This window comes from Patella vulgata, chromosome 4 (genome assembly GCF_932274485.2).
Source record: "Patella vulgata chromosome 4, xgPatVulg1.2, whole genome shotgun sequence".
Lineage (NCBI taxonomy): Eukaryota > Metazoa > Mollusca > Gastropoda > Patellidae > Patella > Patella vulgata.
The window spans coordinates 32,198,528-32,215,279 of NC_065882.2; the positions used below are offsets into that span (position 1 = coordinate 32,198,528).

Below are 16,752 nucleotides of genomic sequence, written 5' to 3' on the forward strand. Positions count from 1 at the left end.
CATAGCAGGAGACAGGGCAAACAGCTACGGTACTTCAGATTTTTTATTTTCGACGAATCTTCGTTTATATTAGGCGCAAAATTTCGAAAATTTAAATTTTTACAATTTTTTTTTTATTTATGAATATTTTTTGATAGAATTTTACACAGGATTAAACAGTCATCTGACTTGAGCAAATTTGTGAACATTATTTGTTTCCGTAATTTTCCTTGGCTGCCATTGGCGAATTCAGTTTTTCGCTCCTAGTCCTAGTCCTAGATTGATTATTTATTGTTCGATTTGTTTAAAACAAAATTCATATACTCCTTTTTCCAAAATGTCAATTTTTTTGTTATCGATAGAGTTATTCGTTGGCACCGGAAGTGATATAATCTTAACAACCAGCGGCTGCCAGGCAGGATACGCCCACATTATCGAGAGATGGATAGAGAACAAGGCGAAGCTAAAAAGAAAGTGATTTTTCCTACAATCAAGGGCCATAATTCAGGAAATTACAATTCGATATGCGCAAATATCGAAAGGAACCGAGATCTTTGGGTTATAAACTTACATTTCAAGTTTAAACAAAATCGGATAAAAATATTTTTACGCTATTTGAGAACAAACGGCGGCCAATTTGTCTGTCAGTTTTGGTTCGATTTTCACGAAATTCGAACTCAGCCGTCCTTAGGGTGTAACGGTGATATAATAATACGTTTTTTTAAAAACGGATAAAAATTATGACCTCTATATAGTCCACAAGCTAAAAACACGACTTTGGGTTATAAACTTACATTTCAAGTTTAAACAAAATCGGATAAAAATTGTGACCTCTATAGGGTCCACATCCTTGATATACCATATTTTTATGCTATTTGAGAACAAACGGCGGCCATTTTATCTGTCAATTTTGGGCCGATTTTCATGAAATTCGAACTCAGCCGTCGTTAGGGTGTAACGGTGATATAATAATACGTTTTTTTAAATCGGATCAAAGTTATGACTTCTATAGGGTCCACAAGCTAAAAACACGATTTTTCGTATAATCAGGGGCCATAATTCAGGAAATTACGGTCCAATATGCGCCAATATCGAAAGGAACCAAGATCTTTGGGTTATAAACTTACATTTCAAGTTTAAACAAAATCGGATAAAAATTGTGACCTCTATAGGGTCCACAACCTTGATATACCATATTTTTATGCTATTTGAGAACGAACGGCCATAATTCAGGAAATTTGGGTTATATTGGATAAAAATTGGATAAAAATATTTTTACGCTATTTGAGAACAAACGGCGGCCAATTTGTCAGTTTTGGTTCGATTTTCACGAAATTCGAACTCAGCCGTCCTTAGGGTGTAACGGTGATATAATAATACGTTTTTTTAAATCAGATAAAAATTATGACCTCTATAGGGTCCACAAGCTAAAAACAGGATTTTTCGTACAATCAGGGGCCATAATTCAGGAAGTTACGGTCCGATATGCACGAATATCGAAAGGAACTGAGGAGATCTTTGAGTTATAAACATACATTTCAAGTTTCAACAAAATCAGATAAAAATTGTGACCTCTATACTGTCCACAAGCTAAAAACGTGATTTTTCGTACAAACAGGGGCCATAATCCATGAAGTTTCGATCAGATACATGCCAATATCGAAAGGAACCAAGATCTTTTGGAGATAAACCTATATTTCAAGTTTCGTCAAAATCGGATAAGAATTGTGACCTGTAGAGTGTCCACAAACAAATTGTGGACGGACGTCCGGACAGACAGGGGCGACGACAACATACGTCCACATGAAAATGTGGGCGTATAAAAACTATAATTTTGACAGTTCGGTACAACTTTTTGAAAGCAAATATTATTTTTTCAAAATTTGATATTACCAAAAGGATGCGCCATGCAAAGGCACATAAAAAATCGCACTCAGTTTTTTTAATTTCGATTTCGATTTCGTTTTAGATTAAAAGGTGAAAAACGGTGTAAAATTAAGCTATTTACAACCCATTCAGCGTCTTCATATTTTAAAATATTTCTTCGTAACTTTCATAAACTCGAAGCAATAATCCATACGAAGAGAATGTATGTGAAAATTAGTCTGTAATATGAGCAGTTGCCGAGAAATAGGCAATTTTACATGCGTCACTTTTCACGTTATTTTGCCTGTAAAGGAGTTAATTATTATTCGATTTTCAGGTTTTTTTTACTATTTGATGCCTTATGCTAATTTTGACCAGGTCAAACCAATTTAACCAAAATGACATCATTTGGGCAAAAACTGTATTTTTGGCCTTAAAAAGAAATATTTTATTCAAATGATTCTTATTTGTAATGTTTTTAAAATTATGATATTTGATTCAAATCAACAAATAGCATAAACCCATACGATCATACAGATACCACAAAATGATTTCTAACTTGTACTGTTGCAGAGAAATAGACGATTTTCTACAAGTCACTTTTCAAGGTTTTTGGTCTATAAAAGTGTCAATTATTATCCGATTATCCGATTTTCATACAATTTTCACCATGTTTAGGGTGACCCACCATAAATAAATATCTCAATATATCTCGACAATTACGCCACAATATTTATATATATGCCAAGCCTCAAATCAGTTTCACACAATTATATTCACTAAATAAACGATCATGTTGTACTTAATAAGCTATGACCATTAATCATGTATAAATAATAGACTGAAAACTGGTTCCAAGAGTCGTCCATAACATCCAGACACTTTTGAGTAAAAGATAGGTTACGTGCCCTTGTTTTGAAATTAGTCTCGCTTAACCAGTTTATCGACCATTCTACGTCTGATTGACAGGTCGGGATAATCAAGACTACTTTTTTACGAAACATAACAGAAAGCTAGAACAAGAAATTGAATTTAGAAATAAGCACGTTAGGTAGCTCAACAATCGTTTTAAGAAGCTTGTAAAAGTAAAATGAAACTACTGCTAGTATCATGTTCCTGCCTAACCCGAGTGATTCAGAGATATTATTTGTACTAAACCAAAAGATGCCGCTCTTAACGGTACAGTTAATGATAAAGCGATTTAAAAAATGAAACGAACGTAATTTCTAAATCTGCTGTAATAACCAAGAAGCTTAATTTAACTGCTATTCAAAATCGTCAACAATAAATTTTTTACGGCTGTAATAGTTGATAGATTTGTAGAGAATTGCACGTGCCATGGCTATTTATAGTATCATACTGTCAGAAAGTTGGTCTCGGCACGGCGAATGTGCACGCTTCAGTGGTAGTCTCGAACTATCAGCGGTGGACTGTATTTCTGTGAGTACATGGGTCACCCTACCATGTGATACCTTATGCCATTTATGATTTTATAGAACTAATTTCACATTTTCATTATCACCGGAAGTAATCAGTGCTAGGACTATCTAGGAAAAAGTGCTAAATTTTGGATGTTTGGGTTTGGTCCGGTTCACTGATTTTAATTGCTTGGTATGCTGATCTAAACAACATGTCCGTCTTGAGTAGTATTGCCCTAATATAAATTACATAAGCGTTGACAACTATTAACCTGCCAGTGGGAGTATCAAATAACTTAACATTTTAATTTCTAAAATAAAAATCTCATTTCATATAAAGTCTTTGATATCAGTTGTTTAGTCTTCCAAAAACCAAGTTTTATCATGCTGAGCTATTTTTGTACGCCCATATTTTCAAGTGGACGTGTATTGAGTCGCCCCTGTCAGCCCACAATTTATTTGTGGACACGCGGTTCCTTTTGATATTGGCATTTTATCCAATATTAAAAGCTGTTCTAACATATCACCATTCCACCCTTATGATGGTTGAGTTCGAATTTCATGAAAATCGGATTGAAACTGCCCGCTCCTCGTTCGCAAATAGTATAAAAGTATATAATACCAAGGTTGTGGACACTGTAGAAGTCACAATTTTTTTATCCGATTTTGATCAAACTTAAAATATATGTCTATATTCCACGGATTTTTGTTTCTTTCCATATTCGCACATATCGGTCCGTAACCTCCTAGATTATGGACCCCGGGTGTACCAAAAATTACAGTTTATACCCGATTTTAAAAACCGTTTAAATATACACCGTTACACCCTGGGTTTGAATTTTGTGATAATCGGATCGAAGGCTGTGGTCCCTCTAACGATTTGTATCCGGTTTTGAAAAAAACTTAATATTATATGTTTATGTATCAAAGATCTCGGTTTGATGTTCGCGTATATCGGGCCTAACTTCTTGCCTTGTGGCCCCTATTGTACGAGAAATTGTAAGAATAATACTACGAGTTCTTGATGTGGAAATTTACATGGAAATATTTATTTATGGCTAGGGATATGATATCATATCTTTCTTATCTAAATTATATCTTGGTTATATATATTATATCCTGGTTATATATATATATAAGCAGGATCTAATTTAGATAAGAAAGATATGATATCATATCCCTAGCCATAAATAAATATTTCTGTGTAAATTTCCACATCAAGAACTCTGTGGTGACAGAAATGAAATGAAATGAAATGGAGTTTTAACGTCCTACTGTTCTACTCCTAACCTGGGCTAATGAAGACGGGCATACGCCATACAGTGTGCTATAAGGGAAATTTTGCCCGGACAGCGGCACTACGGCCTACTCTTATATCGAATTCCAACTGCCAAGGGATCTTTTACGTGCACGCCAATGTGTACACGGGACCTCGGTTTTTCGTCCCATCCGAACGACTAGACAGCTTTCCTTGTCAGCCCCTCCGTCCTGCATCACTGACAAGGGAGAACCACGCCGGAAAATCTGGATGAACTTTCTCGGCCAATGCAGGGATCGAACACCCGACCTCCAGGCTAGCGAGCTAGCGTCTTACCCACTTAGCCACGTGATCCCCCTGTGGTGACAGAGAATATAAGTAATATTGTTATAATACATTATTAAAGGTGTACTGTTTTGTTGACATTGACAATAAATTCGCGTTAACAAAATAGTTTATAAAGTCTAGTATTGATGGCGATATTAGCGACCTTTGATTTTGGCTTGCTGTCGTACTGTTGTCTTTTCGCCTCAGAAGTTGATGTAGTCTCTACTTTCAAGGTCACTTTTCGACTTTCGTGTTTTGAAGGGGCGAAAAGTAGAAATTATAAATGGTAGTTATAGGCTTCCATAAGATTGTAAGACAAAATAAACATTTTACCATCGGTTCACGAATGCCTTTAAGTGCCATTTATAACAAGGGACTAGAAGGATGGGGCTAGATATATTCCACAAGTAACTCAAACGGTTACGTCATATTCCTATCTGGAGAGCATGCGCAATAAATACTAAATCAGTTTATGTACATTCATATTACATTATTATTTGTGTTGCGAACCATTTGTGTCAATTTCTAGGTCCTAAATATTAGCGAGTTAGCTCTTTTAAATAACAAATACATGTAGATTGTTTTGGGGTGACCTTTTCCCTGTCTGTATGTAAATAATCAGTAAATGTTCATATTTTTGCACCAAAATAGATAATTTTGGATCAAATTTTCTTTTACTGATAATTGATAAGTTCGTAAATAGTATTGTACGATGGATCAATAGGCCATTAATATTTCGATATTGGCCCCTTTCTATAGAAATCAATATATAATTGGCAAGAGTTATACAATCGTAATGTGCTCAACAACCCTTGTTTTACTTATGAATATTTATCTCCCCAAGAAAAAGTTCCAAAATCATTTAATTGGTTAACATCAAATTGGTCAATATCAAAGTATATGAGTAAAATAATGTAAGATATTTTATACCCTGGCTTAGACAAGCTGCTGTAGATATTACATCAAATTAATAAGCTTATTATTACATTATGTAATATTTGAATCAATTTTTTTAAATTTTATTAAATTGTTATTAAATTTGTTTATTTCTGTGTTTAATTTGATTAGTTTTTTTTTATATTCTCTTGTTCAAATTTCATAGAATCTGATTCCAAACCCATCTAGCTTTAGTGTTACATTCTAAATATAGAGCAGTGTAATATGACACTTATACAATACACCATCTGAATAGATAATAATTGGGCTACAATTTATTGTCTTTGAGAGGTTGATGACAGGATTCTCTTCAACAAATCTTTGAGGTCACATTCCCAAACTTGAAGAAATCTGGCTGATTTCTAGTTGGTCTTAAGACTGTAATGTCATTTTGGCAAAAACTGTATTTTTAGCCATCAAAACAAACATTTTTTTAAAGTGAGTTATATTTATTATTCGTTTAAGATTATGATATTTGACTCCAATGGACATATAGATTGAACCAATACTATCATATAGATGTCCAAAAATAGCTTGTCGAGAAATAACCAATTTTGTCAGGATCACTTTTTAAGATTTTTTCGAATTTTAATTTCCCATTAGAAAGTCAGCTAACTTAGCGGTAAGTTAGTAACAAATTTTGTCAGGATCACTTTTTTGACATACATTGTATGTAACAAATGGTAACAAATGTATGAATGGAATTGATATCGCCGGGTTTGATTGATTCTGCGTCAATTTTATAACACGTCTGCAATGTCTGATTATCGGTTCTATTGGTACTGGAAGTGATATGAGTTTAAGGGTAACGTGGCACCAAAAGTGACATAAGTTCAAGGGTAACGTGGCACCAGTGAAACCTGTCATTACTGCTTTGTTTGGATTATTATTCTTATTATTATAATTATTTTTCCATTTGAGCATATCTCAGAAACTACTTTCACAAATTTAAATGATGCATATAAATTTCATACATATCGAACGATAACTATCATCAATTGAGCATAAACAAGGTTTAACAAAGTGAAACAAGTGCAATAACTCTAGAAGTAATTATTGTAAATTGCTGAAATTCAATAGGATTTTTCGTTTCACTTATTTAAATCATGCATATAAATTTCACAAAGATCGGGTGATAACTTTTTTCGTTAAGAGTGTTCACAACGATCAATAAAGTGAAACAAGGGCCATAACTCTAGACGTAATAAACGGAAATTGCTGAAATTCAATAGTCTTCTCCGTTTCACTAATCTAAATAATGCATATAAATTTCACAAAGATCAAATGATAACTTTTGGCGTTGGAGCGTTCACAAGGTTCAATAAAGTGAAACAAGGGCCATAACTCTAGACGTAATAAACGGAAATTGCTGAAATTTAATAGGCTTCTTCGTTTCACTAATTTAAATAATGCATAAAATTTTCAGAAAGATCAGATGATAACTTTTGACGTTGGAGCGTTCACAATGTTCAATACAGTGAAACAAGGGCCATAACTCTAGACATAATAAACGGAAATTGACGAAATTCAAAAGGCTTCTTCGTTTCAGTCATCTAAATAATGCATATAAATTTCTGAAAGATCAGATGATAACTTTTGGCGTTAGAGCGTTCACAAGGTTCAATAAAGTGAAACAAGGGCCATAACTCTAGATGTAATAAACGGAAATTGCCGAAATTCAATAAGCTTCTTCATTTCACTCATTTAAATAATGCATGTAAATTTCAGAAAGATCGGATGATAACTTTTGGAGTTGGAGCGTTCACAAGGTTCAATAAAGTGAAACAAGGGCCATAACTCTAGACGTAATAAACAGAAATTGTTGAAATTCCATAGGCTTCTTCGTTTCACTAACATAAATATTGCATATAAATTTCACAAAGATTGAAACAAGGGCCATAACTCTAGACGTAATAAACGGAAATTATTTAAATTAAATAGGCTTCTTCATCTCACTAATGTAAACAATATATCAATTTTAAAACAATTGGATGATAACTTTTGGCTTTAGATAGGGTGACCCTTATATTTTTTTGAAAGCATCGATCTTTTTGAAACTCCAGGATCGTAAAGCCATATTGTCAGACCGTTGGATAAAGCAATTTCAACAACAATCCGTAAACCGGAAGTAGTCGAAATAATGCTCGATATTTTGAGAAAAAAAACGCAAAAAATGGGCGGTTTTGGGAAAAACGGGATTCTCCGTCCAATTTCAACAGATTAAACAAATTAATGTATCGTTGGGTGGCACGATGATTGGGCTGTCGTATGATACCAAATTTATAAGGATACTATGATCAGGCAGCAAACTAGGGCACACTGAAAATCAAGTATTTTCTGATTTGGAGCGGTTTTGGACGTCTTTATCTCGAAAACTACTCCAAGGATTTTTCTTAAACTTTCTCTATCGAGAGTCCTTGTGTATGAATCCATCCAATAAGAGTTTGAAACTTCTGGAATAATATAAAAAAAGGACTGAAAATTGAAAAAAGTCGAAAAATTGTGAAATTTTGGAAAATGCTCTATTATTTGTTTATTTTAACAGATCATCAGAAAAAAGTTATAAATTTAAAAAACTGACCTAATAGCGATCCTAACTATGTATAATATGTAGTCAGTTATTGAACTTTAATTTTCGATATTTTGACATTTTTGGCATAATTATAAAGCCCTGTGCCCATTCAAGTTCCAAAACCGGAGGTTAAAACTACCCGACAATGGTTCGTATACCGGAAGTAGTTTAAAAAACGAAAAAAAAAAAAGAGGTAAAAATTTAAAATAAAAAAAAAAGGCACTCTTGTTAAAAACTCAAATTCTCCGTCAGATATTAGCGGACCAAAACACTTAAAGTGTTGTTGGATAGTCCCATGAATAGACTATCTTATGACATCTAAATGATACGAATTTGATGGTTAGGAAATAAATTATGGTATGCGGAAAATCTAGTATTTTCCGTTTTGGTGCATTCTGAGACGCCTTTTTCTCGAAAACGACGCCAACGATTTTTCTTAAACTTTTCTTAATCTGAGTCCTATCGGTGGCCTAGAGTGTGAATCCAAAAATAAAAGCATTGAAATAATATAGGAGGTCCAAAAATGGCCTCAATCTTTGAAAAAAGTTGAAAAATAGTGAAATTATTGAAAATGCTCTTTTATTTATCTTTTTTGCAAAAACTACTCAATGGATGTTTCTGACACTTCTGGCACAGGAAGTAAAGTATCTATACAACTTGTTAAAGCTATCCCGACAATAACCCAAAAACCGGAAGTAGTCGAAAAAATATCTGATATTTTGAAAAAAAATTAAGATTTTTGCCAAAAACGTGATTTCTCCTTTGGATATTACCAGATCAAAAGAGATAAAGTATCGTTTGAAAGCCCAGTGAATGGACTTTCGTATGCTTCCATCGGGTCTGTTGCCTGAAAGCCGATTCAGCACTGCCATGCAGGTCTAGTTAGAATTATTTTTATTTTTACCCAGCTTTCTAGTCTTTGTCTTCAGTCTGACCAGCCTACTTGGAATACCTTTGTCATCAAACGTCACTGGTGCTCCGTATTGGTCGGAAATTTATTAATAATGCCTAGTACTAGCCTATTTGTAATTCTTGCGAAGGGAAGTTTAGTTATTGTACTGAGATCATAGTGATCGCCCAAACCAATGCTGGATAGTAATTTATCTCTGGACGTCATGCCTGCTAATTGAATGGGTTGACAACAAATTAAAAGAAGTCCGTCGGTCAATTCCTAAACAAATTAAAAAGATTTGTTTCCCTTTAACTCTAAAAGCCAATAGTCTCGAACAGTAAATATAGTCAACCGAGACTATTGTGCGTTTCGATTAATTCCCGATAGCAAATTTAAGATACGAAACAATTTGTTTATTTTCTAATTTGACAGCACTCGTCTTAGCTATTCCACGAAGATTTTAGGAACCTTTTAAAAATTAAAAGATAAATACGACTTTTATTCTTATCTCGACTAAAACAACTGCTACGGAGATGTGAAATCTCTGAAACTAAACGACAACACTCTGTAGATAAATAGTGAATTGAAAAATAAAAACGACAATAATTTTTAGAATTTTGAACGTAGTTTGCGATCAAATAATATCTAAAGACAAACGCGTGGTGAAATAATTTTTAACTTGTCTTTATTTACCATTTGATGTTGTGTCAATACCACGTGCATGGCCATATATAGTGAATATTTGCTGCGACGAATTACTCGCACGTGCTCCCAGTAGGCCTGGCGCTGTTTTGCCATCATTGAGAAATTCGTCTTTGGACAGTAAACAACTCTCATGGTAAGACCAAATTTCTTAGCGGATAAATTATTGTTGCATGGGTCGCCCTACTTTAGATCATTCACAAGAAATTGTGGACGACGGACGGACCGACAGACCGACAGACGGGGGCGACGGCAATATACGTCCACATTTCAATGTGGGCGTATAAAAATGAATTGATATTGCTTGATTTGGTTGATTCTGCGTCCATTTTATTTGATGTGTGCAATGCTTACGTGGAAACCTAATAGTCCGGGAGCCCAGTGAGATTTAATCAAAATATTGAGTCCAAAAGGTTTCAGGTCTACAACACATATTTTACCCCTAGATCATTTTGGAAAGTCAAGTCTTAAGTTTTGTAACATGTGCATATACCAGGGAGCACTCCCCCTAACCCTCCCGTATTTAATGGGAGTTAAAATTCAATGTCCATCTACAATTTTTTTGCAACCGTTTCACACTTAACACTAAGAAACAGAATGCATGACTTTAGAGTATACAATGTTGTGCTAATGCTACTTAAGAGCTTAATTAATTAGCACTAATTAGTGACCGTAATAAAAATTTAGAGTCCATAACTGAAACAAAGCCTAAAAACTAGCTGACCAAGTCATGAAACCAAAAATATCACTTAAGAGCGACAAAAGTTGAACAAACCTAGCTTAAGACTCGTTCAAAGGTCAAAGGTCACTAATGAATGACCATGATTAAAATTTTGAGTCCATAAGTGAAACAAAGCCTAAAAGCTAGCTAACCAAATCAGGAAACCAAAAATATCACTTAAGAGTGACAAAAGTTGAACAAACCTTGCTTAAGAGTGGTTCAAAGGGGACAAGGGTCAAAGGTCAAATTTTAGGTCACAAAATGACGTTTGAGTGGATTTGATTAAATTGTCTTGTCCGGGATTATTTTTCTTTCTAACACCATTTCTATGAGTTTAACTGCACAAAATGACTGCTTAAGAGCATGAAATGCTGTACTAATGCTACTTGAGAGCTAATTAATTAGCACTAATTTGTGACCATAATTAAAATTAAGAGTCCATAGCTGAAACAAAGCTAGCTAACCAAGTCAGGAAGCCAACAATATCACTTAAGAGCGACAATAATTGAACAAACTTGGCGTAAGACTGGTGACAAAGGTCATATTTTGGGCCACATTATGACCAATTAACCAATCAATCCATCAAATTTCTGTTCTCTGCTTGCCCTAAAGAGACGCGGAAAAACTATGCGACGAATCACTCATTCCTAGGAAATGAAATGCAAAAACTGTTAAGTTTTTCCATTTATCCTAAATATTGAGAATGGAAGTATAGAACTGGATAACTCTCTGGTTTTAAAAAAAACGCAGACAATTAAATTATGAATTAGTCCATATATGATTTCGAAACATTTATGTGTTCTCCTTTACATGGATATTTATGGGAAAAAAGGTCGAAATTGGAAGGTTATTTTTCGTATAATGCTATCAAGACTGGCTTATACTTACAAGATGTTTGTGCTAGATAAGATAAGATGTTAATTGCATCAAAACGTCCATTTAGGACAACATGTATACATATATGTTTAGAAATACTTGTATACATTTAATAATACATATAACATAGAAAACACATATATGTACACACAAGTAATACATTCATACAGACATGCGATACTCTTGTTGGATAATAGTCTTGTTTCATCAATTTTGATTCTATTTTGGATAATCGCTCCTAAATATTTCCAACTGTAAATTAGATTTACCGTGGAGTGAGGCACGGATTTCGGAATGTGATGCTGTTTTGGGCGATTTCAACACCAGAGATGCTTCTTAAAGGCATACAATCCCTGCGACGGACCCATGACAATTTCTAGATTAATTCAGTATTCGATTTGTGTAAACCACCAATGCTACTTCTATTTATATATATGCGAAGTGGATAATTATTTTGATATAATATTTGTATTGTCATCATTGTGTTCCATACATTTCTGTCAAGTTTGATGTAGGCTATAGAAACCTGTGATTGTCTCCCATAAAAACTGTCTTCTGTTAAGTAAATTAAAGGGTGTTGATAAAAAAATTTGTTCACAAACTAATTGATATGTCCACAATAAATAAATACATTAATTTTAACAAGCACACACCTGAGACATTATCGACAATGCAAAAGTAATTTAAAATGGCTGTTTCACACACCCCACCACCGTCAAAAACAGAACAAAACAAACAGTGTAGAATATACTATCGCAGGCGCAAATGACTGCCGTTCAATTTGAATTGTTCGCGTATTTCACCAAACATAATAAACATGTATTATACATTAGCTAGTCAGTCAATTGCAGGTATTTCATTAGTTATATGATCTATTAATTAGACATGTATTAACATGACAAGACCATAATCAACCCTCGATGACATCTGATGGGTCTGATTTTACACAAATTTAAATCTGATCTGCTGTTCAACAATGCTTGGTGATTAACCGTAAATATGGATAAGCGAGACTTGTTTATTATCGTTACAACATTAACAATGACAACTGAGTCTACAGTGTTATTGAAATGAGTTTTTTCTTGACTCAGAGTTCAGCAACTTTACTGAAATTTTCACCATATTCTCTTGACATTATCTATTTTTAACTATTATAGCGCTAAGTGTCAGCTCTTTATCCAATCTTTCACAATGACGCTTAACAATTGATTAGAATATACAATAAAACAAATTCAAATTTGGGCATATTACTTTATACTCATATTACATTAAAGATACATTATGGGAGATAAGATAAAGAGATGGCAGTTCTCACTATAATAGTTAAAAACTAGATAGTGTAAAGGTATTTTGCTGAAAATTTCAGTCAAATTGATCCACTATGAGCCGAAAACGAAGCGGGTGAAATGTTTGCAGTCTCGGTCATCATTACTAAAATCATTAATATAAACAGCATAGTCTCGATTATCCACTGTTTTGATTTAATTATCAATGGCCGTTAAGCGGCATATAGGAATCTAATCCAGCCAACATTGAAGGCTAGCCTTGACATCAAGAGTTTATTATGGTCTGGATAAGTTAATTAATGTCTAATTGATAATTTAGATAACATTTCAGGCCTAAAGAAAAACTTGTAATAAGCAGATTTTGCTCTTGCATAATGCATGTTTAATAATATGTGCTTTCCGACCCAATTTCGTCTCTTCAAAAGAATAGAGCTAATCACCCTTTAAACAGTTCACCCATTGAACTATGTCTTGAATTACTTCTTTAAATCGAATAATGCCTAAAAGGAAGTTTAATCTTCTTCAATTTTAAAATTCCTTGTTGTACTGATAACTTTGCCATACTTTTAAGTGCATAATTATTGCTGACATCAACATTATTGTCACCCGCCTTTTGAAGAAAGCAGGGGACTATTAAAATGGGCTCGTTCGTCTGTCTGTTCATCAAGCCATTTGGGACACAATAACTCTTCTTCTAATTGAGGTAGAATTTTTAAACTTGGTATAGGTGTTAATTAATGTGAATGGCTTGATAGAGTTCGAAGATGCGCATTTTATGTTTAGGATGAGCAGAGATAAGCCAATTTGATTGGTTGATTGGTCATAATGTGGCCCAAAATATGACCTTTGTCACCAGTCTTACCCCAAGTTTTGTTCAATTTTTGTCGCTCTTAAGTGATATTTTTGGTTTCCTGACTTAGTTAGGCTTTGTTTCAGTTTTGAACTCAAATTTTTAATTAAGGTCATTCGTTAGTGACCTTTGACCTTTGTCATCTTTGAACGAGTCTTAAACATGCATTATGCAAGAGCTAAATCTGATTATTGCAAGTCTTAATTTAGGCTTCAGATGTTATAGAAATTATAAATTAGATCTTTATCCAAAATCAACTCTGTAGACCCATGGATGGCTCGGCTACAGCTCGGATTTAAATAGGATTTCACTATTTGATTAAATCAAATAAAGGGTAACCTGATGAAAATACGTCAGTTAGATCAAGGCTAAATGATAGAGTGTACTTAGTGAGGCCGCTGTAAAGCGTTTCGGTATGCCATTGAAAACTTTACTTGATAATCGAGATATGTAGGTGGAGTTAACGCCTGTCAATCAAACGATCAGCCAAGGTGAAGACACAATTCGCTACCATTTCTAGGCAAATATTACAACGATGATAACTATGTTCAGAATAAAGTAATTTGACTGAATTTTTCAATATATTCTTCTTTCATCATCTACTTTTGAACTGTTATAGCAAGAATGGCCAACTCTCTATAAAAATCTCCCATAATGTATCTTTAAGCAAGGTTTGTTCAACTTTTGTCGCTCTTAAGTGATATTTTTGGTTTCATGACTTGGTTAGCTAGCTTTTAGGCTTTGTTTCAGTTATGGACTCTAAATTTTAATTACAGTCACTAATGAGTGCTAATTAATTAAGCTCTTAAGTAGCATTAGCACAACATTGTATGCTCTTAAGTCATGCATTCTGTTTCTTAGAGTTAAGGGTGAAACGCTTGCAAAAAAATTGTAGATGGACATTGAATTTTAACTCCCATTAATTATGGGAGGGTTAGGGGGAGCGCTCCCAGGTATATGCACAGGTTACAAAACTTAAGACTTGACTTTCCAAAATGATCTAGGGGTAAAATATGTGTTGTAGACCTCAAACCTTTTGGGCTCAATATTTTGATTAAATCTCACTGGCTCCCGGGTTATAAATTAAAACTACCTGCCAAACATGCATATGTGAAGAACAATTACAACGAAAGCATACATTAATTTCTTGTAAACAAAAATCACATGCACAAGTTATCTCCCTTCAGGCGAGTGAGCGTGAAACTCTGATTTGGGCTCAAAGCAACGAGGCTTTTAAATTCAACTAAAATTTAAATTGTTATTTTGTATTTCCAAAGTCAACAACTTGGTGTTATTTGTCAGTTATTGGGTGTTATTGATATTTTGTCAACAAAAATCACATATACGAGTTATCTCCCTTCAGGCGAGTGAGCGTGAAACTCCGATTTGGACACAAAGCAGTGATGCTTCTTAAATTCACCTAAATTGTTATTTTGTGTTTCCAAAGTCAATGAATATGAAATGGGGTTTAATGTCCTATAGTTCTGCTCCTCCTAAACTGGGCTAATGAAGACGGGCATACACCATACAGTGTGCTATGAGGGAAATTTTGCCCAGGCAGCGGCCTACTCTTATATCGAATTCCAAGTGCCAAGGGATCTTTTACGTGCACGCCATCCGAACAACTAGACAGCTGTCCTTGTCAGGCCCTCCGTCCTGCATCACTGACAAGGGGAAACCACGCCGGAAAATCTGGATGAACTTTCTCGGCCAATGCAGGGATCGAACACCCGACCTCCAGGCTAGCGAGCCAGCGTCTTACCCACTTAGCCACGTGATCCCCTTTCCAAAGTCAACACTTAGTAGTTATTGGTTGTATTTTGGAGTTATTGGGTGTTATTGATTGGGCAGTTATTGGGTGTTATTGGGCAGTTACTGGGTGTTATTGATTGGGTAATTCGACGTGCCGGATTAGTCTACCCGTATAATTGTCATATTGTTATAATTTTATGTACATGTTTATATTGTATGCTGTCGTCAATGGGTGTTTCGATACAATAAAATCTTATCTTATCTTATCTTATGTCTTATCTAATCTTGTGAATATATAGGCTAGCGAGAACGGTACTATTTCAGTAACGTAGCCTACCTCTACCAGTTCCCATGATCGTAGAGAGTAGAGACTTGAAATTTTCAGGGGGTATTCATGGGGCCTAGCCATGACCTCACTCCAAATTTCAGCCGAATCTGTCAATAACTTTTTATTTTACCGTAGTTTAGCTTATATAACGAGAAAGTTTATCCGATTTTGACGCCATTTTGTTTGTTGGCTATTTAGACTCGAATAACAAGACAGGGTTAGGGTTAGCCCTGTCTACATCTTGAGACTATAACGAAATCTACAGGTCCTAGCCCTTACCCTAACCATTCCTAACCCACAATCCACATATGACGTCATTCGAGCCTAAATAGTCAACAAACAAAATGGCGTCAAAATCGGATAAATTTATCTCTAAGCTAAACTACGGTAAAATAAAAAGTTATTGACCGATTCGACTGACATTTCGTGTGAGGTTATGGCTAGTCCCCGTGAACACCCCCTGAAAATTTCAAGTCTCTACGATCACAGGAACTGGTAGAGGTACGTTACTGAAATAGTACCGCGAGAACGTGACAATGAAGCAGGCCTGTTGTGTTGATTCAATTCCAAAAGGCTAGGCTAATCTGAAGAATTTAATACCTTTTTACTGGCTCCTCGTAGTGACTGGACGGGCTTTCTCCTGAAATTCCCTTCGAAACTAAACATATTTCAGTCTAAATTATTAATTTTTTTCTCGACTTTCGTGTAGAATCTTCTCTGTTATGATTTCGCAAATTGTCACTAGATGGCGAAGAGCTCGACTAATCAATCACCGGAATTCACCGGGTAGACTAATCACCGGAATTCACCGGAATTCATTTACAATCACCGGTGTGACAGTTTGAGATGGTGGGCACTTGCGCATGTCCGAGACTGTTGTTTATGTTAACAACGCAGCTAGCCTATATCTACTTCCGCCATTGTGAAATGGTTCCTGATCATTGATCGGTGTTTTGGAACGTATTTAGTTAGAGTTTGGTCATTAATAG

The 16,752-nt window shown here is 34.7% G+C and overlaps 1 protein-coding gene across 1 annotated transcript in view; it reads right to left on the reverse strand.

Moving 5' to 3' along the window:
• The window catches only part of LOC126817143 (ubiquitin-protein ligase E3C), a 477,264-nt gene extending 460,730 nt beyond the window's left edge, over positions 1–16,534 (reverse strand). The window contains exon 1 of the mRNA XM_056100098.1: positions 16,364–16,534. The gene's annotated coding sequence lies outside the window, so the exon portion shown is untranslated. The remainder of the gene's footprint in view (positions 1–16,363) is intronic.
• Between the last annotated feature and the right edge of the window lie 218 nt (positions 16,535–16,752).